The sequence below is a fragment of the Callorhinus ursinus genome, unplaced genomic scaffold, assembly GCF_003265705.2.
Source record: "Callorhinus ursinus isolate GAN/ISIS: 27379988/994484 unplaced genomic scaffold, GSC_fseal_2.0 scaffold5, whole genome shotgun sequence".
NCBI lineage: Eukaryota > Metazoa > Chordata > Mammalia > Carnivora > Otariidae > Callorhinus > Callorhinus ursinus.
Genome location: NW_027397067.1, coordinates 16,210,113 through 16,234,937, shown reverse-complemented (window position 1 = coordinate 16,234,937; position 24,825 = coordinate 16,210,113). Strand labels below are relative to the sequence as shown.

Sequence of the window (24,825 nt, the reverse complement as noted above, 5' to 3'; positions counted from 1 at the left end):
GAATTCCCTAGGAGTTTGTTCTGTCAGCTAACAAATGCTTCTGAAAGTCCTCAAATAATCCATACAATGTAAAAAGATATGTAATATGTCTAATGAGGCTTTTTCATGTGGGAATCATTCTAAAGAGAATATAGTCACAAGTCTGTGCTAAGATGCACGCTTAAGGGAAGAACGTAACTCGGGCACTATTTCTCCTCAGTCATCTGTAGTCCAAAAAGACTGAGAGAGAGTCAGGAGAGTCGGATTTCAGCTCCCTCTTCTCCTAACCAGTTCGGGGACCTAGCACAAGTCATTTGAGCTTTCTGGTTGTCACATTTTTATTTTTCATCTGCAAAACAAGGCTTCAGGATTAGATGGAAAAAATGACTTATATCCAATTTTTTTTTGGCTTTGCAGTTTATAGCATTACCACGTGTGTTATCTCCTTTATCCAGAACTTGTAGTTCTAACATTTTAGGAATCTGTCATTTCACCTTAAAGGATAAATGTTTATTATGTTATATAGAGTCTTCGTCACAGGCATCAGATTAAAATGATTCTGTTTAATGACCTGATACTTGCTTTGGAAATAATCTGTCTGTGGAAATACAGTCACCTAAATGGTAAGCACTAGTATTGGTAAAGAATAATCATGATTCTATTAATAAATTTAATGAGTCTTCTTTGTTCTGAAACTTTAATATTACAAATTCAGAAGACAAATTTCTGCCTAATCAATTATAAGAATTATAACTACATATATACCATATACACTTAATTTAAGAATAAAATCTACATTTTGTACTTTCTTTGATTTATATACAATTACCTCATGTGACGTACTCTAAAAAGAAATTGTACATCAAAGAAAATTATTTTCTTTTGAAAAGAGCCAAGTCACAAAAGATAACCCTTTTTTGTTAACAAACCTGTGAATTTATATATATTACTTTGGCCACTAGAGGGAGTCTGCATTATCACGAAGCCCAAGAAACCTGGTAACAGGAAACACTGGCTGTTTTAGATTGTTGATAACACATCCATTGTCTGCGCACAAAATTATACGCATACAAAATATCATGGCAGTCAGATTTAATTTTATCGGGTCCATTATCTACCCTTTCCCCCAAAAAAGGAATTTTCCATCATATTTTATTTTGTTATTAAAAAATGCACAACTTTTAAAAGGTGGTAATTTAAAATGCTTCCTCAAAATGACAGATTTAGCAATCTGAAAGATGAGGATTAAAGAGCACATATTCACGATAACCTGATCACTAATTTTCTTAAGTCAGTTTGAGTACTGGTGAAAGAGGTAATCCGGAAATGAAAATCTTCCCTTTCTCCCTCAGGCCCGCCTCACATAGGCAGCAGCTGTGCTGGCTTTTTTCATCCTGACCTGCTGATATACATCACCCCTAACCTGCAGGGACTTCCTTCTAGGGTGAGAGGGTAATTGTGTCTCATGTCCGGTCAGTCTTTAGCCCCTCTTCTGAGACCGCCAAACAAGTGGCTTCGTGCGTGTATTTTCACAGAGCCAGTTTATAAATGAGGAACTGAACTGAAACCACCTGCTCATTCCACCTCAGCTACCAAAAAGCAGAGGGAGGGCGGGGACAGCCTTCCCTTTCCCAGTGTGGCCGCTTTTAGTCTGCAGCATAAAACTGAAGAATTCAAGTTTTTTAAAATTTCAGGTTTCCAACAGGGCCCTTTGGGCTTATGCTTAAATATCTTACCTTATACATGACTGACATTTGATTTGATCCATTTCTGGGTTGTTTGCTTCCCATTACCCATGTATGCAGAAGTTACCCAGAGGATCACAACACAATGGAGAATCGAAAATGTAGGCGGTCATTACAGACCTAGATTTCTGTTAACTTATGTTCTCAGAGTGAGATGCAGGAATCCTTGATCTTCTAAGAAATCACCGTACTCCTCCCACATAAAACCTGACTCGGGAGGCCTGGTGGGGTCGGCTAGTGCAGTGTGTCTGTCTACGCACTGTCTACGGTGATAGACCAGTTCTTTTATTCCTTTTCCAATTTGTTGTGGATCAATACTTCTGTAAAATACAATAAAAATAAATGACGAGAAAAGTGAAATAAAAGGCATTTGAGATACTACCTCCTTTTTTATGATTATATTCAACAGACATAAAACTGCTCTGTGAAATTGCTGTAAGAGCTTCTAAACACTTGCTCTCCTTCTCTGTGTCTGATGGCGGATGGCTCGCACAGTGGCCGTGGGTGGGTTGCATGCAAGTCGCGGTGGCCCCGTGGTTTTCTTAGTTCTCACTGCAGCTCCACACCTGCCTGCCGATCCACTCAGGGATCAGATCAGGCACTGCCTCTCGCACTGTTGCAGAACAGCAACAGGGACAGAACTCCCTTATTCTCCCTCAGCTGGAGCAAGGGAGGAGCCGGAAGGTCTTGCTTCCCAGCTGAGCCGAATGCAGGGTGGGGGTAAATAGAAAGGTAATCTGCGTGAAAAATTAAAAAGCAGGGTTGATGGCAGTGCCAGCTTAGTGAAATAAGGTTTCAAAATGTTTGACCCTGAGCATATAATTAAAAGTTTGTTGCAGGTGATATTTTCTAATCACCTTGCACTACAAAAGGTTCTAAATTAAATTATTTTTCTCTTATGAATTTGGACCAGGAATGAAGCAATTAAAGGGGGTCTTCATGTTCATGAAATATTCAATAGGTAAAGAATCTGGAGAGCTTAGTAAAATAATAGACTGAACACATTGCCTTATTTTTCTCTTTCTTTTTAGTTGCCCTTTTGAAATGGAGCTGATGGTAATTTTGTCTCCCAAGCTTCAACGCATATTGAGGGTAGATTAACTAAACAAACACACTGGTCTGGGAATCAAGAGACCCAGTTATCATCTTGTCACTACTTACTAGCCATCTGGCCTGCAGCAGATCACTTTAGACCTCAGTTTTCTCCTCTTAAGATGGGAAGACTATTACTTCTCTGTCTTGCTCACAGGATTCCTAGGAAGACCAGGTTAATTAACCTGGTTAATTAACGGGCTTTGGAGATCATCAGGCATGTTACACACACCTAGATGTGTGTATATACATATATGTATATATATATATACGTGCGTGTGGCATAACTTCATTTTTCTTAATCAAACATTTATTTTCTTGAAAACTCTTTTGAGTACATCCTAAGTTTATTGTTAACCCATTCCGTGTATATTTTATGGTCCTTTCCTACCCTCAGTCTACCCATGACTTCAAGCATAAAATTTTTTTATTCTTCTTTTAAAAGGTAGGGGAAAGAATCATTTAAATATCATCTCCAAGTTAGCCTCACTTCACCCGTGATGCCAAGCATTGCTGTGGTGCTGAGCTTCCTGGACTGGATGAATGGGAGTCCTGCATGCGCGCGCACGTGCACACACACACACACACACACACACACACATACACAGACCCAAGCCCTTGACACTCAGCTCTCTCCTGGTAGCCATGGTCAGACCTTGGATTTCTGCACGATAATACTTTATCACCCTTGTTATGCTTCACAAATGGTCATAATGGGGCTTCCTTTGGAGAACAGTGATTGCAAATGAGAATACAAACAAGATCACTGCCCTGAGAGCAAAGAAGCAGGTGGTCTCAAGGCTGTGACACTTGGCAGAACCTAGTCCTAATCAGTTTCTTTGACCCCTGGGGAGACAGGTCTGAACAATCTAAATCAAAATATGAAGTTCTGGAAATGGAAAGTGGAAAAGTACTTTTCACCCTAGTAAACTGGAAGGATCTACATTAGCCTCCAGAAGAGTTACTTATGACTCAAGAACAGGTTGGAAGAATCTAAACTTCATTCATCCGTCCATTCAAATATTTATTGAGCATCTGTCATGATCCAGGGCTAGCGTTTGGTGCTGGGTAGACAGAAGCAATGAAAAAATAATCTGGGTCCTGCTCATGCAAAATACAGATTATTGTAATATCAGATGTGGGAATGGCTTCAGGAGACTTGTTTTCTTTTTCTGCATACACACTGCGGTGTATGCAGTGTGATAAGGTCAGAGAAAGTGGCATAAGACCAGCTTGAGTTTATTTTCACCCTTACAGTTATAGCTGTGATGCTTAGGCCACTGATCCAGCTTTTACTCTCTGTTCAGTCCACTAAGACATTCTTCAAAATGTCTCTGCCCATTTTCTGTTGTTTTTAGGGCTGAGCTAGCAATGTCAAGGCAAGCATTTGACAGGCCAGAGTGAGGTCCTGGCTCCCTCCAGAGTGTGGTTTTCTGTTCTGCAGTCCAAACGCCTGACTTTGTCAGTAATCATAGATTAACCATCCTCTTGTGGATTGATGTACACTTACTGTCTAACAAGAGACATGAATAAGTGATAGTGCCTGTTTGTTAATTTAAAATTGGGAATGGACCCTTTCTGAGACATAAATGTTTGTATATTATAATCAGGACAACTCCTCACTGACATCCAGGTAGCTTGAGGTCACGTTGGTCTTGCAGAGGCTGCTTGCTGAGAATAGAATCAGAAGCAATGGCAGATTGTCTTGGGGCTATTTGGGGCAGGCACCTCTTGTCAGTGTGTCGTGTATTCATTTCTGTGTTTTTTTCTCTTTACTTCATCTGTAAGTTTATTTTCTGATCACGTTTTGCCCACAGAGGATGCTTGGTTAATGCCGACTGATTGCAATCCTTTGAGAATCTAGAATCGAGAAATCTGCGCTCTACTTTCCACATTTGAGTTATGTCAAAAAGTACAGCCCTTTGGGTGTTCCCAGGAACTCTTTGGCAAGCTTGGTCGGTACTGAAGAGTCATGAGTGGAGAAGGCACCATGATCTATGAGTTATCAAGCAGGTGGCTTACTCTCTCTGGCTCCTCTCCTTAGTGAAAGAGTGGCTTAACTCCTCAGCAGGTGGGGGAGGTTAGACTGGGTGAGCAGTAGGGACCTGTACTGTTCCAGTGATCCCAGGCTGCTGGTGCTAGGCACAGATGTGTTAGCTCCTCAGGCTACACTGAAGTGGAAAGTACTTTGGGTACCATTGCCATTTTGTTGAATGTATTCCTTGATACACCTACTATGTCTCAGGCACTTGGGAGTCAGTGGTGAGCAGAGACAAGACTGTTGCCTGTAGACTTGAAAATGACTCTGGAGGCCATCCATGTCCCACCTCTAACCCAAATGCTCTCCCCACCCCCGTTGCCATCACAACCATATGTTTGTATTGGTGCCTGCTTATACATGTGTTGGATGCACTTGCCAGTGGGACTCCTGTTTTTCTGGCAATCTATATCCTTCAACAGTGGACAGGGGTTAAAATAGGGAGAGTTGGATGTCCATTTGGTTTCTCTTGTCTTTTATTTCAGAGCTTTTTGGGATTGCTGCTGAGTCATTTTCTGCTGTGGTCACTAAGGCAACTTAATTTCCCTAAACTCTATTACCTATTTAATGGTTGAATTTGTGTTGATAAATGAGAACATTTATACTTTTTGGTAAAGAATACAATTTTGATAAATGTTTATGTCAATTTAGTCTTTTTGAAGCTGTTCAGAAGCTGTGAATGTTGATGTAGAATGTTTAAATTATACTTAAGCTATTTATATGACTCTTCTCACTCTCATTGTTAAACTGCCCCCACCCCCAGCCCTAAGCAGCATTTACCCCAGGAGCTGCTCCATCCCAAAGCACTGAATTGTTATAAAACCAGCAGGGGGGATGGAGTGCTGAATTCCGGGCACTGTGACACACGTGCAATCCCTTCATACCATGAGTATTCGGTTCCATTTCTTACTGGAAGGCATAAAACTAATTGCTATGTGCATTTTTAAACCACAAACATGTCCTGGCAGAAAATGAATGCCTGGGGATATTTGTATCCACATCCCACAGTGGAGTGAGCAGGAGAAGTAGTTCCAGTGAAGGGAGAAGCATAAGTCTTCCTTGAAAAATCTCTTCAGTTTCCAAAATTTATTTTACATACTCTCTTTCAAATAGAATAAGTCTCAAATATTTCTTCAACCACAGCTCAACAGATATATGTTATTGAAAATGCATGTTACCCCTTCAAATTTGAGAATGAATAATACATAAATTTTCTGTGTGTGTGTGTGTGTGTGTGTGTGTGTGTGTGTGTGTTTGACCAGCATTTTCTAAGCAGAAAAAGGGGATTGCAAATTTCAGGGATCTTAGAGCTTGACTTCAGTGGAGACTGCAAATAAGAGTAGCTCTCTATGCCTCAAAATACACAACATCTGGGTTTGTTCATTACTTTTTAAATAGAATGTTTTATCATAAACATGGAAACGTGAATAGTTGGTTTTATTTTAAAGACTATGTAGTGTTGAGATATTCTTTTCAGATTAGAAAAAAAGTATTACATCAAGATGTATTTCTCCTTATTTATAAGGGGAATATAGTAGGATATAAAAACCTGCAATTTATTTGAGGCATTTTCCAAGAGTGGAGATGCCAGTTGAAACTCAGAGTCAAATAAATTTTTTGCTAAACTATTAGACAGTGAAGGGTTGTGTATAATCAATACAAACAATGGTCATTTTAACTTTTGTTAATCTGATTACTAAATAATAGTTCAGAACAGGAAATGTATTATGCTTTTCATGATTTGGGGGATAATAATATCTCTAGATATGTGTCTGTAGGTGTCAGCATATAAGATAGGTCCTCCTGGTTTCTGCCAATAAACTAGTGGCTATGTGTGTGGGTGCCTTGTGAGAAAATTCAGTTGTTATTAATATATCCCTTCTCCTTTTTAAGGAAATCCTAGATATAGAATTTACCATTCGGTTATGAGTGTTTTGAATTTATATTAAGTTTTTACTTCATTATTTAAATATCGAGCTTCAGTAGGACATTGTAAATATAACTTCTATTTTAAAGTTTGATGTTCATATGTATTTTAAGGACTTTATGTCAGAAAGTATGCATTATATTTTGAAGTAAGTAACATTTTTAAAGGTTAAAAAGAGTAGATAGCTATTTTATAAAACCAGTTAAACACTAGGAAAGAAACGAAAGACTGTTTCAACTTAATGACAAACATCTCAAGAATTTATTTTTAAATCAAAAAATGGTTTAACTCCCAGCATCTAGAAACACAGAAGACCAGAAACTTGCACCTCCGTGAAAATCAAACTCATGGAAAGCTTACTGGGAGAGGTGCCTTTCAAAATGAAGTGTAAGCTCCTCAAAGGTATGTCTTTCTTTCATTCAGTGTATCCTCTATGGTTTTCATTCAGTGTCTAGCCCGTAGTCCGTATGTATTAAATAGTTCTTGCTAAATTCAGAGGTGAATTTTTAAAAGGTGGGAGAGGGAAGAAAGAAGGAAGAAGGGGCCTAGGAAATGGGAAAGCTTCACAGAAAGTGTTTTAAGATGCCTTTTACATATTCACTGTAGCCAGCCCGCCGCTCTCCAAAGCTTTGCTAGGGGCAGGCGACAGGGATGGAGGAGATGCCAGTGTCACAGGCACCATGATCCAGCTTGAATTTGGGGTTGCATGTGCAGACATCTGTATTAGCACCTGTGGCTCTCACTGAGTCAGGAACTGGGTCTTATGCTGACGACAGGAGCAGACGGCCTAGGGAATAGTGGTTGAGTATTACTATTCGGTACTAAATGTAATTTGTCGGGACTGTGGTATGGGATGAGAGAACTCTGCACACCCGGGAGATGGCTGGGGAAGCAAACGTGACTGGCACGGTGTTACCTACGCTCCTGGAACAGCGTGTCCTGTCTCCCTTCCCAGCACCCGAAGCAACTGTTAAGCCGAATGCCTCATACTGAAGAGAGTCTTGCAGATAACCTGAGGTAAATCCACTGGAGTGCGAGAAATATTTTATCTAGAGAAAGGACCTATAATGAACGAGTGAGGCTTTTATTATTTATTACTCCTTTCACAATGTTCAAAGCTGGTGGAGTTATTTTCCCAGCTGTACAGAGTAAATGCTTAGAGAAACTCTGAATTATCCAAGTGGTAATTTTTTAAAGAGGTTTACATTTCTTTCTTTCTTTCTTTCTTTTTTAATTCACATTGTTGTATGCCGTATAATTTTAAATGTTACTGAGTTTGGGTTTTTTTTTTGCATTTATTTATTTTCTTAATTGAGATATAATTCACACACCATAAAATTCACCTTATAAAAGTGTACAATTGAGCGCCTGGGTGGCTCAGTCGCTTAAGCAGCTGCCTTTCACTCAGGTCATGGTCGCAGGGTCCTGGGATCAAGCCCCGCATTGGGCTCCCTGCTCAGCGGGAAGCCTGCTTCTCCCTCTCCCACTCCCTCTGCTTGTGTTCCCTCTCTTGCCGTCTCTCTCTGTCAAATAAATAAATAAAGTCTTCAAAAAAAAAGTGTACAATTAATCATCTTTTAGTATATCAATGAGGCTATACAACCATCACCACTGTCTAATTCTGGAACATTTTTGTTACCCCCCCCAAAAATACCCCATTAGCGGTCATTCCCCATTTCTCCCCCTCCTCATCCCTAGGTAATCAGTAACCTACTTTCTATCTCCATTGGCTTGCCTGTTCTGAACATTTCATATCAGTTGAATCATAGACTATGTGACCTTTCATGTCTGGCCTCTTTCACTGAGCATAACGTTTTCAAGGTCCATCCATGTTGTATGTCCTGTACTTCATTCCTTTTTATGGCTGAATAATATTCTGTCATGTAGCCATACACTACATTTGTTTATGCAAATGGCTATTTGGATTTTGTCCACTTTTTGGTGATTAGGAATAATGCTGATATGAACATTTGTGTACAAGGTTTTGAATGGGTGTACATTTTCCTTTTTCTTGTGTATATACCTAGGAGTGGAATTGCTGGTCCGTATGAGTTCTGTGTTTAACTTTTTGAGGACTGTTTCTCACAGTGGCTGGACCATTTTACAGCCATCAAAGTGTATATGAAGTGGCATCTCACTGGTTTTGACTTTTCTCTTTTACCAGGGATATCAAGCATCTTTTCATGCACTGGTTGGTCGTTTGTATATCACCAGAGATGGAAAAATGTGGAGGAGTAATTTTGTTTAGTATTATTATGCATTTCTGAATTATTCAGGAAACAAAAATTAAGGCAAACTTTCATTCTCTTCATCATCGAACATTTATCGATCACCTTCTGTGTACCTGCTGACAATTGCTGGGACAGATGGCATTCATATGTACTTTTGAGTGAAATCATCTCTGAACTCGGAAGAAATTTTTGAGTGCTAATTATGAGTTTACATATTTTTATTTTTTTAAAGATTTTATTTGTAAGTAATCTCTATACCCATTGTAGGGTTTGACCTCATAACCGCGAAATCAAAAGTTGCACGCTCTTCCTACTGAGCCAGCCCGGTGCCTGAGTTTACATATTTTTTTTTAAGATTTTATTTATTTATTTGAGAGACAGAGTGAGCGAGAGAAAGAGCACGTGAGCAGGGGCAGAGGGAGAGGGAGGAGCAAACTCCCCACTGAGCGGAGAGCCCGTTGTGGGGCTCAAGCCGAAGGCAGATGCTTAACGATTGAGCCACCCAGGCGCCCCTACATATTTTTAAAAGTAAATCTCTTTATTATGTCTGATTTCTATAATAAATTATATCTTAGCATTATGTCTGCTGCTTAGAGAATCTATTAATTTATTTAATTACTAACAAGTCTGCATAGAGTGTTTAGTGTTATATTAAGCATTGTTGTAAGCATGTTAAAGATATCAATTCATTTAATCCTCATTACAACCAATAGTAGATATTATTATCATCCCCATTCTACAGATGAAGAGACTGAGGTAAAAAGAGATCAAGTAACTTGCTCAACATTACACAGCTAGTAAGGCAATGTGGCTCTGGAGCCATGCTCTGCTGTCCCTCTTATGCTACATGGTCTCACTCATGTGCAGTATTTGGGATGAGGAATATATAGCCCGATCATGCACTTATTTAACAAATATTTGTTGAATACCTACCCTCTGCCAGCCACATCCTAGGCACTGGGGAAGCACCAGTGAAGAAACGGAACAGAGCTCCTGCCCTTAAGGAGTTTCTCTTCCAGTCCACACGATAGACCACATCCTATAACCAGAGAGACCTCTTATCTATGAGGTGGTATTTTTTTAAAACGTAACACAAGGTAAGGGGAAGAGAGTGATGGGGTGGTAGGAGGAGTAGTTAGGTAAAGAGTCAGGGGACGCTTTTCTGAGTAAGCGACATGTGAACAGCAAGGGGAATGAAGTGAGCCATAATGATGTCTAGAAGGAGAACGGCATTCCAGACTGAAGAAACTATAGGTGTAGAGGCACTGAGATCAGAGCTTCATTGTCAAATTCCCGGAACAGAAAGGAAGGTGTTTTTAAATGATTGCTAGAATTGATATCTGGAGGATAGGCTGTTGTGGGGCAAGCATTAGACCAGGGACAGGCTGTTGCAATTGTGCAGGGAAAGGATGATGCTGGTCTCGACTAGGATGGAAGACTGCTCGGATTTAGAAAATATTTTGAAGGTAAGACCAAACGATTTGCTCATGTTATGTGAGGATTATGAGAAAAAGAAAGAATCAAGATTAAATCCAAATTTCCTTGGTGTGAGCTACTGGGGTACATGGGCCTGCCATTTGTTGGGTTATGGAACACTGAAGAAGAGCATTCTTCGTAGGAAAATTAAGAGCATATTTTGAATGGGTCAAATTTAAGACGGTATTAGATCTCTTAGTGGACATGTTGAATCAGCACCACTAGGATTAGGAGTCCGACATTCAAGGAAGAGGTCCACCTGGAGGTTCAAACTGAGGTGTTTTCAGAATGTCGGGTGAGACCCAAGGAACTGGCCCAGACACCAAGCTAGAGCATTTAGAGAGAAGAGCAGAGGTCTGAAAACCAAGCTCTGAGGGGCTCCAGTGTTCAGGGATACCTGAGAGATGGGGACACAGGAAAGGAGACTGAGAAGAAGCAGCCAGTGGAGTAGGAGCTCCATGAAGAAGCAGGATAAAGAGTGTTTCCAGACTTGTTAGCGAGGCGTAAGCCCTCCTGGGCTCTCCATGGTTGAAATAAAGAATGGAGGAAATATTACCCAGAAATCAGAAATGAGCAACTCTGCTAATCTGTGTTGCTGCCAGTAAAAATGGCTGATGCCTTTTGGTTAGCTCCCTACTTTAAAAAATGTTTGCTTTGTCTTGCATTACAAATGCTTCACAACCTGGCTCATCCCACCTCTTCTCTAGCTACATGTTCCACAATCCGCCATCGCCAGTCCCAGACAACTCTCGTCTGTTAATCTGGCAGTATTGAGCTACTTCTGCCATCCCATCTCTTTGGCCCATCATTTCTTCCCCTTTATCCCCTAATGGAAGTTTACCCGTCCTTAAATGCACAGTTTAGGTGGTATGTTTGGTGGAATACTCCAGTAAGGACTTTCCTTGGCTTTCCTCTTAGTACCCGTATTATCCAGGGTTCTCCAGAGATACAGAACCATATGTGTGTGTGTGTGTGTGTGTGTGTGTGTGTGTGTGTGTGTGTGTATCTGAGAGAGAGATTTTAAGGAACTGGCTCATGCAGTTGAGGGGCTGGCAAGTCTGAAATCTACAGGGTTGTAAGAGTTAATGTTGCAATCTTGAGTCCAAAATCCATAGCACAGGCCAATAAGCAGGAGACTCAGATAGGGTTTCTATGTTACAGTCTTGAGGCAGAATTGTTTCTCCCTCAGGAAACCTGTTTTTATATTGAACTCCTTCACCTGATTAGATGAGGCCCACCCCCATTATGGAGGGTAACCTGCTTTACTTAATTTATGAAATGTTAATCACATCCACAGATACCTTTACACCAGTCTAGATTAGTGTTTGGCCAAGCAACTGAGTACCTTAGCCCCGCAAGTTGGCACATAAAATCAACCATCGCAATGATTTAATAATTTGCTTAGTCTATGCTTCTATTTTGGCTGCAACTCATTCCGCCACACTTACATACTGGATGGTTTGTCTATTCTAAATGCATATTAGTTATTTATTGCTGTGTAATAAGTTACCCTGTGACCCCAACTTTAGCAGCTTAGAGCAACAAACATTTATTATCTCACGGTTTCCAAGATTTGGGGGATCTGTGAGTGGCTTCGGTAGCTAGTTGTGGCTCAGGGTCACTCATGAGGTGGCACTCACAATATCAACAGGAGCTGCAGCCATCTCAGTATTTCACTGGGGTTGAAGGCCTTTGCATGCAGGCCTTCGCAAAACAGCAACTTGTTTCCCAGAAAAGTGGTCTGAAAAAGAGAGAACCCAGTACAGAAACCACAGTCTTTTATAACCTAATCTTGGAAGTGACATAACTTGACTTCTACCGAATATCACAATGTCGCACAAACCCATCCAGTCCAGTGGGAGGGTGTGAATATCAGGAGGTAGAGATCATTGGGGGCCATCTTGGAGGCTGGTTCCCAAGAAGGAGCACCCCTGTCTTCTCAGGTTCTTCCCCCACTACACCAGTTATGGTGTATGGCACCCAGAAGACATACTCAGTGGATGTTTGTGGAATCGATAACTGACCGAATGAGGAAACAAACCCAGAGAATGTGCAGTAGTGTTGCAATTCTGATGGCATTTTCCACTAAAAAATAATGTGCAAAAGGGAGGAGTAAGAATTCCTTTTCCTATATTATTAGAAATGATTGCATTGTTATGTTACTGTCTAGTCATTTGTGTCTACGAATATTTTAAAAATCATGTTAAAGGTCAGAGTAATCCACTCACTTTGCTTTTCTCTTAAACAGTTGAGATAATTTCCACTGAAAAAAATTGGGATTTTTTTGAAGGGTGGGGTGGATGTTGGGTGATGTCTGGGTCAATAAGGGAGGTAGTTTTGTAATGGACCCAGTTACAGGTAGAGTGGATCTGGGTGATATTGGTTGCAGCAGTACAAATCTTAAAATGGCAGAAGCACATTGGGTTCTGAGATCCTTATGCGAAATGGGACCGGAAGGATGCTTAAGAAAACCTTCCTTTCTCACGAATATAACATAGCGTTGTTAATTGTTGCTTCAAATTTTAATTTCAACTTTAAAAGCGAAACAAAAGTGAAAACATGTAATGGTCAGGATCCTCTGGGTCTTTTTATTGCCCTGTAATGTGCTTCATTGGAACCATATTTCTGGCTAAAATTTTGGAAATTTGTGTCACTAGCAACTGTTACCACCTTTCTTTATTTTGTTTTTAATTTTCTAAGGTCCCATGAGTTGGTTTATTATGAATTCTTATAAATCATAGAAATTTTTTTTCATGCTCTCAGAACTTTATTAGGTGGAGATTGGGCAAAAGAGAAAACCCCTGAAACAGTCACCCACCTGGTTCAAGACAACTGGAATTTTTATTTTTGAAATGAAACGATGCCTCAGTGCTGCAGGACACATATATTTTGGTCGCATATTTTTCATTTAAATAAAGTAGAAACTTTGGGGCTTTTCTCCTCCAATCGCAGACCTGAGTAGGGCAGAGACTGTCACTTTGCTCTGTGATGAGATGAGGGACTAGTCCAGCTTATCAGTGGGGAATAGCCATAAGGAACATATCAGGAAAATAAGAGTGTATTTGAAAGGAAGGCTGGGCTGAACTGGTTAGAGAGAACACAGTAGCGTGTGCAACATTGCAGAGAAAAATGAAGTTGTGATGCCAGAAAAAGCTTAAAAGAAAAAAGTCATAGAATGGCTGGGAGATGAAGAGCTGGTTTTCCTAACAAAGGATAAAATCCACTATACCTCAAAAAAAAAAAAAAAAGAAAAAGAAAGAAAGAGAAAAGGAAAGGAAGAATGAATCAAGGGGGGTATATTTTCTTTTCTCTTTAAAGTAAAGAAATCAGAAAGCAAAATAAAAAAGTTGAAAAACTCCTGACAATTTCTATTAAAAAGGACTTGAGCTATCTCTGCTGGCATTCACCCAGTTGAACTTTTTGCCCAAAATGCCTTTTTTTTAATGAATCATATTTAACTGATAGCAACAAAAATATCTTCAAAAACAGGGGAATATTTTAATGGTTGTTTTCATCTACTTACATAACACAAATCTCAGGGAAGGGCTTTTGCTTAGTTTGTGGGGGCTCAGAGAGAGGCCTGAGGCCATCAAAGCCAAAGCCAACAGGTTCGGTGTGTGTTTACGGACTCACAACATCTTCCTTTTACAGAGGGCTTCCACACTTACTGTCCCCTGCTCCTCAGCTGTAGTCGCCCACCAGTGAAGTAGTGATGACACAAATACCCATCTGTTGACTTCTGCAAGAAGTCCATAAACTTCATCAAAGTGGAGGCTGGGTTTGGCCACCGCTTTATCTTTCAAGCTGGCTGTTGAATGAATGATTGTGGAGAAAGAGGCATTCTTGTTTGGCTATCATAATGAAGTTGAACTCCAACAAAAAGATTAGGAAAATTTTCTAGGTCTATGATTCATCAACTCTATACTTTTCCTACCCCCTAGAAACTCAGAACAAAGAAGGACTGTCATAGTTAAGCAACCAGATACATTCTTAAGAGTCTCCTGCCCAATTGCCATTATACTTTCTTTTCAGGAACCTGTTCCACAATCTCTACTTCTCTCTCTCTCTGATGGTAGATAGATAATAGATAGAGAGAGAGAGACACAGACACACACACACGCACACACACACACACAGTGATCTTGCATATATACGGCATTACTGTTTAACAAAAGCAGTTTCCTTAAGTTCTATAAGAGCTCTGATTTCTTGGGATGGAAACGCCTAAATAGCCCTTCTGAAGGGTAGGATCCCTTCTGGAACATTAGCTTTTTTTGCACACTGGGTTGCCACTGTATACTCTCTGCCTCAGAGCAGTATTTTCCTCCTTATTGCTCTGGGGACAGAATAATCCCTAGCAGTGATTGTGTAACCAGGTACTGACTGTATACATTGTTTTGCTCTGCTCCGAATAACTGTTACCCACTTGTTGGCTCGTCCAAAATATTCCAGAAAAAAAAAAAAAGGCTCATCTTGACTCAGCGTAGGTGAGATGCCCACCCTGGACCAGGCAGTGGAAACCAAGACTGGGTCATCTCGCACACGGCGGCTCCCGTGAGGATGGCGAAGGAGGAGTTACTGAATCCGCAGGCGTCCACCGCTACATAGAGCCAGCATTTGATTTATAACTCATAAGTTGATTTTGTTGTCACAGAAGGTTTTTGATCAGGATAAGGTACCGTCTTTCCTTTAATGACTTTTCTAGTGTTAAAGAATCAATGCTACATAAATCTAGCTAGACTAGTGACCCTGGGGACCTTTTAAGTTCCTGCACGTGAAAGACCAAGGTTTGACTCTTAGGGGCTTAGGGCAAGGCAGCTGGTGGACTCCTAATCTTGACGCATGCAGGTAACAGGTTTAATGAAATGATAATCGCTCATAAGCCACGTACCCAAACTCTGCTTCTCAGCAAGCAGGAGTCAGCCCTGGGCTTCATGTGAGGGAGGTTTAGCTCATAGTCCCGAGAATGATACGAAAGACAAAGCTGGGGTGATACGAGCTTTAAAAAGCAAGACCTGCAGGTCAGAGCCTCGGTCCTCAGCATTTAGGCAAAGAGGGTGAAATGATGTAAAAGACAAGAACTTGGAACTAGTGTGCCACACCAGAGCAAAAATATGTAGAAAGAAGGATAGAAACAGAATTAGCTGAAATTACTTTATGGCTTAGCCACAAGAAATTCTTCTAGGGTTCTTTTAAACCTTGGGAAGGAACCATGAAAAAGCAATGAGCTAATTCTGACACCACAATAATAAGAGCCGCTAATATTATCAGACACTTTCTGCATGCCAAAATGTATGCTAACTGCTTTGTAACAATGATCTCATTTGGCAGACCAGATTTCATATTTAGTTTATTGAAAATGTAGACCCTGCGATACCTTTCTGTGTAAAGAAATCAAAGAGTGTGGTTCCTTCTTATGCATTCCTTTCAGCACATAACCTTTGGGAATATTTTGATGAATCCTTAATTTTCTGACATGCAATGATTTTAGATTAGATTTTTAATGTGATGGTGATAGAGGTTTTACGGCTTGTCCTCCTCAGTTGCTTGAGAACGTTCTGGTGAGCTGTTAGTCCTGTACTTGCATGTAATTGTCGTTTCTCTGGCAATTGGCTAATATAATCGTCAGGAAATCATTGCTTTTTTAGCCTTTAAAAAATGTGCTATTTACCTCATTTCTATGGCTTTTCTGTAAGAACTTTCAGTTCTTAGTTAGGTGTTATTTAAACATTATTATTACTTCTCTGAAGTGAGCTTACGTTCCAGCACCTCATTTTGGTCAGCTTTCAAAGGTTTAATTTTTCTTTCTTGGGGTTTTTGATTGTCCGGAGAGCACACGAGACTGCTTTGTTCCGAATTTTAATGGCCAGTTAGGGTAGCAAGCGCCACTTTTTGTTTGTAATATATTTTGCCATGAGTGTATATTTTTTTCCCTGTAACTCAAAATATTGTATGCGCATTAGGCTTATAACAAGCTTAATTCAAATCGTACATGTAAATATATTTTGTCTAGTGGGCTTTTCTGTTAACATTCCTGAGTTTTTGTTTTAGCATCATAATGTGCTGCCTTTTACATTAGAACAAAAGCCCCCAAATGTCGGTTCATCAGCTGACAATACCAGTTTTGTCTCTTAATTAGAAAAGAGAATAAAGCTGTTTAGGGGTGTCAATAAAATGACAGATGCATCATTAGCAGACGGCTATGGTGGATCAGTTCTGTGCAAATACTTGGAATGGAATTAATAGGAATTTCTGCTAGCATATTTAAATCACAAGCTGGGGGAAGAAAGCAGTATTTTAATGCAGTGAGGTAGTAAAAGAAAACGGGAGTGAACGGCCATTTAAGACTGAGTTAAGAGTGTAAGAGAAATCAAGTTGCAATAGATAATAAATTACTAAGAATTTTATATATTATTAATATATCACAAATGAGCCATTATGGGTATTGTATGATTAATTCATTTAATAAATATTTATTGAGGGTCTACTACATGCCAGGTGGTAAATTTAATGAGAGAGTACAAGCCCTGAGTCCAAACCCAGTGTGACTGTCCCTTGTAATTAGTAGGACAAAATTTCAGTTCAACCATAAATCTCTGAAGAGGGTCTTTGAAGTTTTTGCATTGGACGGTCTCACACTGTATAAAACCCAGGTCACTCAGTGTGATTCAGAGGAGAATTCCATTTAATTCCTATTTCATGAATGGTTGGCAAGTTTGCTTTAGCAAGTATGGGCAGGTGCCCATGGGTGTGTCCTGTACAAGGTGTTAAATCATGTTATTCGGTGATCAAGAAGCACTTTACTCACAAGACTAATCACTGTGCTTACTCAATTGTTATATTCCCAGTGCTTAAAATAGTGCCTCTGTAGAGTAGGCAACAGTACATATTTATTAATAAATGATAAAGAAAAGAATCCATATAAAACTGAAAGCAAGCAATAGACTAATTGGATAAATTTTAAGAAAGATATGAATTATACTCTAAGACCTTCATTTTGTTTGATATCTATTCAGTGCTTTTTCACTCTGTCAACACTCACAAAACCTGAGTTATTCCATATACTATGATTGTCCTGGAGGGTTGAAAATGAAACATCGAGTCCCTGCCCTCCAGGAGCTCCCAGTTTAGCCTTCCTTTTGGAGTGATTCTGGTCAAACTAGAGATCATCCGAATGATGTATCACCCCATGAAGTAGAAGAATACAAAATCTCATAGACCTCTAAGGGTCGGCCTTGGAGCTGTATAAAAATGCCACTTTTTAGTAAATCTCTTCAGGAAAAATGTATCCACCCTTAGTCGAGACCCACATACATAATACTGTGGGTGACCCTGAGATTATGCTTGGAGATTTCAAGTATGTCCTCTCAGGAAGTGCCTGCCACGCTCTCTCACTTCTTGCCTCACACTCGTCATTTCAACCACCTTTGTTCCAGTGTTTTATCTCGTGTGTTTAACACCCAGAGGGGATTTTTAACACTCCTTTCTCTATATGACAATATCATTTCATGATAAGGAATCAGTAACAAGCCTTTTCTGAATATTTTAGTTTTTACATTAATAAAGAAATTCAATTTAATAGGTGTTACTCAAATCAGTAAAATACTTCATGTGTGAACTGAAATTTGTATTTCGCAAGCAAAAATACTACATCTTGCAGTTTGCATTGTTTCATTGTTTAAGATTTTTAGCATAAATAAAAATTCCAGAGGGTGGGACACCTGGGTAGCTTAGTTGCTTAAGCATCTGCCTTTGGCTCAGCTCGGGTCATGATCCTGGTGTCCTGGGTTATCTCCCCCACCCCTGGGTTGGGCACACACACACACACACACACACACACACACACACGTGTGCTCTCTCTCTCTCTCTCAAATAAATAAAATCTTTAAAAAAAAATTCCAGAGAGTTACATAGAATGACAGAACTGTGACTGGTTCTCTTTCTTCATCATTACAATCACTGTGCTATTATATTTATTTAGACTCTACTATTTAAATAAAGGACTATATGGAACCACCGAGGTTGGGAAACATGAGTTACATTCAAAGTGAGTTTATATACTTTCAAGCACTTAAGAATTGTGCTTTTGAAATAAATGCATGTAGCTGTGTCTGGGTATGTCAGGAGAGACAGCTGTATATCTGGTAGTTCTTCTAATTTAACTTTCTGGCAGGATACCATGTTCATAAAAGTAAATGTGAGAAAATTACTAGTTTGCATAAGCCCAACAATTGCTTAGACCTTAGATCAATAAAAGGAGTACTTTATCACTAATGTTGTTTAGAAGTGTTGGCGCATGGTTGTAATAAGAAGCAGACTTACTTTTAATAGTTTTATCATTGTTTTTCAATTCTCTGTGGAGTGACCACTGTATTGCCCATGCCCTGAGTGGACCGCTCCCCCCATTCTGCCGTTGGTCTGCCATTGCAACTGACTGTCTGCCTCCACCTGTGGACCAAGGCTTACCTGAACCTAAACCCAGGGTTCTCCTCAAGCAAACCCTAGGACTGCTTGGTGGCCCTCACTCAGATGTCTGTCTAGACCCTGATCTGTGTGGGACCACTTGACTGGTCTCTTAGTATGAATCTCTGGTCCAGTTGTACCCTGGTACAAATCCTTGACTTAATTGACATTCTAGACTTCGAAACTTGTCTGCCTGGACCTACCGTGCTCACCTCTGCCCTTTGCCTCCCCACCTACATTCTGTCCCTGGTCCACCTGCTTCCCTGGCTTATTTGCTGGCCCCACTTCACCACTTTACAGCCTATTTCCTTGGTTTTGGTGGTCAGCACTTAGGGAGTAGCAAATTGATAAGTCAGAGTATGGTTGTATAGATTTCTTCCAGGTCTGCAGGTAGAGATGGGGCACGGTATTGCTTTGACCAGATGAGAGCGTTGGCAAACGCCAACTGACTGAGGCAGAGGACAATGAAAGCACGTGTCTGCCCACTGTCTCTGGCTGCCCGTGTGCTGTTTCGCTAAACTGACCTGGTAGAGGTTTCTCAGGGTTTCCCTAGTTTTTCAAGTCTTTTCTCCCTCTTGCTTATTTTTCCCAGTGGTGCCAGAAGGATTTTTAAAATAATCCGTCCTACCCCTAGTGAAAAACCTTTAATGACTTTACCTTTCCAGTCTGATCCAGATCTTTCTAGCTGGCTTCTAGACAGCAGAGTGTCCTCACTACCCTAAAGTTCACCCTCCACCCACGCCCAACCAGTCCCTGCCCCTACACTTGGTTTGCGTTGATTCCATCTCATCCCCTACACCATCTGCTAAAATTTTGCTTAGCCTCCAAGGCACCGGTGCCCTGTGACTCTACCTCCACCCCCTTCCTACCTTAGGCGGGTCCCTGTGGTCTTCTCTCTGCCCTGTGGCCCATCTGTGGACACCTCTGTATAGCAACTACTACATTTTTGGGCTTTTTTTGTAACCCTTCTGTCTGGGCTTCAGATCTCCCAGAAGAGGGACTGTGTTTTGTTCATTGTATATATGTTCAGTGTCTGGCACTGTTGTTGGTGATATAATGTAGATGCTTTAATTTTTTTTAAATGGTTAAAGAATGAAAATGATAAACAAAAAACAATGCTATTGTGACTTTGTGAATTACTGTTCTTATTTACTTATTTAGAGCTATGTTTGTCCTAGAGTTTGGGGTGAAGATGGGGATAAAGTGGCCCAAACTGCCAAGTTTAAAGGGATCATAGAGAATACAGACAAGGTGCGCCTGGGTGGCTCAGTCGGTTAAGCGTCTGCCTTCAAGCATAGGTCATGATCTCCAGGTCCTGGGATCAAGCCCCACGTCAGGCTCGCTGTTCAGTGGGGAGCCTGCTTCTCCCTCTGTCCCTCCGCCTTCCCCTGCTCCTGTGCTCGCTCTTTCTCTCTCTCTCTCCCTCTCTCAAATAAATAAATAAAATCTTTTTAAAAAAAAAAAAGAATACAGACAAGCAGCCCTATGAAACTCAGAGGAGCAAAACTATCACCGTTGTACAGAACATCATCTAATAGCTGCTATTCATGGTTAAGACCTTCTCCAGTCATAAAAAATATCTTTAAATTATGATCATTGTATGATGATATCGAGTCAGGGAAATTTGTGATAAAATTTACAAGTACTGCTATCCTGAACATTTTATAATAGTTAATGGCTATACAAAGCTGACTCATCAAAAATATTCCATTCCTCTATGATCCAAAACAAAGGTATTGCTTTATTTTTCACCAATAGCATTTCAGGCGTACATCGATTTTAATTGGTAGTGGGTCTACTCAGAGCAAGGCCACTATGAGAGATTCTTCCACTTACTACGCAATGTTACATACATCGACTTGCTTAGTTTCTGCAAGGAAGGAAACACTCAGTTCACTTTATCTTTGCTTTTTTTTCATATAATAACCACAAGGTGAGGAAAAAAAACTGGAACATCAATGCCATCACTAATTACCACTGATTTTTTTTGAGTTATAATTACTCATTCACACATTCATTGTTTCAACAAACATGTATCAAACACTTGCCATATGTCAGACACCTTGCCAGGCTCCAGGCAAACCAGATCCATCGAGGTCTACGGTATATGGTGTTGACAGACAAGGAGATCTCCTCTGCAGGATGGCATGACCTCTACCTATGGCAAAGATGGGCCCTCTCTGCTTGGGGAAAAGAGGCTCTTTTGAAAATGGAAACACAAAAGCACACAAGAGAAAAATGGAAATGAATTTAAAATATCTGTCTCTGTGTGCATTATAGCTGTAGTCAGTACTCAGCTGTTAAATCCAGCAAAAATTCCATTGCTTTAATTAATTTCTTTGTGCTGATTCTTCCTAGTAAGCCTTAATTTTAACAAAGTTAATTAGGTTGAAGATTAAAAATCCCATTAGTGTCGATCATTCACTTCTTGGCTCTGTCAACAAGGTGCTAAAACCTTGCTCAGTTCCGGAGGGGCAGAGGAGAGAAGGGGCAAAAAGAAGCACTGAAGCTAGCCATTTGGCATTCTTCAGGACCAGATATTGAATGCTGTTTTTTTAAGGCTTTAAATGGATATCTGATGCCAGTTCATTTTAAAGCATATATATTTTTTTACTTATCTGAATTCTTTAGACCCATGGCTGTTTATTTTCTGAGAGGTCTATGGCAATTGAACGTTTGCTGAGAAACTCTACCCCATCTACTCTGATGATCTAATTTGCAGGTTTGCAGGGCATAGATTTTTAATCAAGGACCTGTTTCTACTGTCACCTTCTCTGTCCGTTTATTGTGGTTAAAGACTCAATGGGGGCTAATATCTCACCCAGAGCAGGAAAAAACCAAACAATTAATAAACTCATGAATTACCTACAAGTCATACTTCTGTTCAAAATTCTGGTTTGTTTGAGTTATACTTTCTGCTTTGGCTCCCAGCCCCAACTTACAATGGCAAGAACTGCAGAAATTCAAACACATAGTGTTAACACTCTCTCCCAGGTGGTGGCTATAATGTTAAGGTAGGAACCACACAGGTCCAAGGGGGGCACCAAGACCAGAGCAAGGGAGCACAAACTGCAGGCCTAAATATATTATTTTGTTCACAGTGAAAAGTTACCAGTGAGAAGGAACCCAGAGAAGGTGAAGGAGGTGGGAAACCATCGAAATCAAATTCAGACAGGGATAGGGCAAGGGTATTCCACTTCCTGACCGGATTTGGAGGCCATGGGAAATTTGATCAAGGGCTAAGATCCCAAAAACAAAGTAAACATTATCTAGAACATTATTCTCCAAGCAGATTCACCTAAAAATGAAGGACAATCAGAGCAAGGCAGAGCCCATAAAATTTATCTGGGACATGAGAGCCCGCAAAAGATGGAGAAGCTCCAAAACACTAGAGCAAATGGGAGGGCAAGTAGGTAGCTTGAACCTTCAAGTGGTGTGTGTGTGTTTGTGTGTGTGTGTGTGTGTGTGTGTGTGTGTTTGGGTCAAAGGCCAAAGAGGGTGTGTAGTGATACATAGAATGTTCTGCATATAGTGCATCATCAGAAGTATTTTGTTCACACGGGAAAGCAGAACATCTTTCCTTGAACTACTGCCTATAAATCCCTACCACTGGCATTATTATTATGTAGACAGCTTAAGTCCGTGTGAATAGGTGTGACCATGACAGGCCGACACATGAAATGCAGAAACACAGGATTTCATTTATAAATGGTCTCTTGCTATAATTTCATTGAAAACTAGGGCTTAGAGCAAGCTCTGGAGATACGGTTTCCTGTCAAAAACCCATTGATAGACTTGGGTTGCCTCCACCTGGAGAATAGAAGTACCTCTTCATGGTGGAAGCAAGATGGGATTTCTTCAGGGGAAATGTGTTTCTCTTTGGGCTTCGGGTTCATCATTTAAGTAATGAAGATGAGCAACTGAGTTATTTCTGTGGTCCATTTTAATTCCAAAAATCAATGATTCTTGGCTCTAGAGTGTTTTTATCTCTGTTTATCATTCCCCTTCCTCTCTTCTTTGCTGAAAAAAACTCTGAATCTGTCACCTATGAACCCACCCCAAAACATAGAATGCTACTGTGGAAATCCTGTTCAACCCTGTTGGGCAGAGTGTTTTGTCTGTTTCTCAGAGCTTAGGTGTTAATTAAGTCTTTAGCACCGCTTCTTATCTCTTCACACACTCCCTGTTCTGGTCAGCCTCTACTGCCTATGAGAGTCTGCTTGAAAACGTTCCAACGTACCTTCTCTGCTCAGAGCATCAGCCTTTGCTCATGCATTTTGCATCACAGCTCAGGATAGGAAGGAGAGAAGTCTTATTGACATTTTGCAAAGGGACAGACAGCACAGTCCTAGCTCACTCAGTTAATCCCCCTCAATAGGTGGAATCATTGTTTTAAGACATGGTTTCTCTGCTAGAAACTTTCTGAACATTTAAAGAAGCCAGCACCTTACTTGGTCCTATATAGGACCTATCTAGATCCAGATCTATAGATATAGATATATAGATTTATATATAGAGAGATATATAGATAAATATATATAGATTTATATAGATAAATACATGTGGAAAATATATATATTTTTTCACAGCATATTCTTGTGTGCCAGGAACATAACCTTCAACTCTGCATTCCTTGAGAGGCAGATCTGGATCTTGTTGCCCCATCTGAAATGGTTGTTTGTCCAGATCTCCCCTAATTAATATGAGGTACAGCTCTGGGATGATAAAAACATCTCTCAGGTTAAGATTTAAAGGAATCTCAACTTTCTCTCCATCTGCCCACCTCCACACACACAGACACACACACACACCCCCATTCAACAGAAAGATAGTAAAAAAAAAAAAAATATATATATATATATATAGTAAATGTGATTGGTTACATAGTAGGAATCATGGACAAGAAAGATGGAATATGGGCTCTTTTCTCCCTGATAAATAATCCATCAAGTCTTGGGGGTTTAGGGTGAGTGAGTATTGGCATGCTTTGAAGGAAAGGAGGAGGAGAATGAGGTAAGAAGAGACAGAATAGGGTCTGCTTTGTACTTTGTCTACCAACTGTGTTATATCTATATTGTTTTCAAATTAGTACAGGTAAAACGCATTGCATACCGAGAATGACTTAATCAGTCACCTCCATTCATTAATCAAGTCAGAAACAAGAGCGTCTGGCTCCACGTTGATGTAATTTCAGCTTGGAGGAAAGACTTTCTTCTCATTAAGATCTTAAACTTGGCTTGTTTCTTAGTTACCTAAAATTAGAATGGCCAATCTTCCATAAGTACATATTATTAATCTGCTCATTATTATTCAAAATAATTTATTGAGTGCATCTTGAATTTTGTTCAGTTCTTGTATTAATCTTCTCCAGTGAAACAGAACCAGTAGGATATATATGTATAGGTGTATGTCTGGGTATATCTATATGTGTGTGTGTGTGTATGTATATGTATCCAATAGATGACATGCATATATGACACTCACATATGTGTGTGTGTATATATATATATATATATAAAGTGTATATATGTTTTTATCTTAAGGAATTGGCTTAAGGTGTCAAGTTTAAAAAATTTTTTTTTAATTGGTGTGTATCACTCATGTTTATAGGAGGTGTCAAGTCTAAATTACAGGAGGTGTCAAATCTAAAATCAATTGGGCAGGATGGCAGGCTGGACACTTTCAGGCAGAAGTTGATACTGAAGTCTTGAGGCAGAATTTCTACTTTCTCAGGGAAAACTCAATTTTGCTTTTTAGACCTTTCAACTGATTGGAAAGGCCGACTCCCATTGTTGATGGCAATCTCCTTTACTTAAAGTCAACTGACTGTAGACATTCACCACATCTACAAAATACCTTCATACCAACACCTAG

General features: G+C 40.0%; 1 protein-coding gene across 3 annotated transcripts in view; it reads left to right on the top strand.

Annotated features, from left to right (window-relative positions):
• The window catches only part of CYP7B1 (cytochrome P450 family 7 subfamily B member 1), a 184,011-nt gene that overhangs the window by 88,234 nt on the left and 70,952 nt on the right, over positions 1-24,825 (top strand). The window contains exon 2 of one of the 3 annotated variants that reach the window (XM_073892827.1): positions 7,077-7,183. The exons of the other annotated variants lie outside the window; for them this stretch is intronic. The gene's annotated coding sequence lies outside the window, so the exon portion shown is untranslated. The remainder of the gene's footprint in view (positions 1-7,076; positions 7,184-24,825) is intronic. 3 annotated transcript variants of the gene reach the window in all.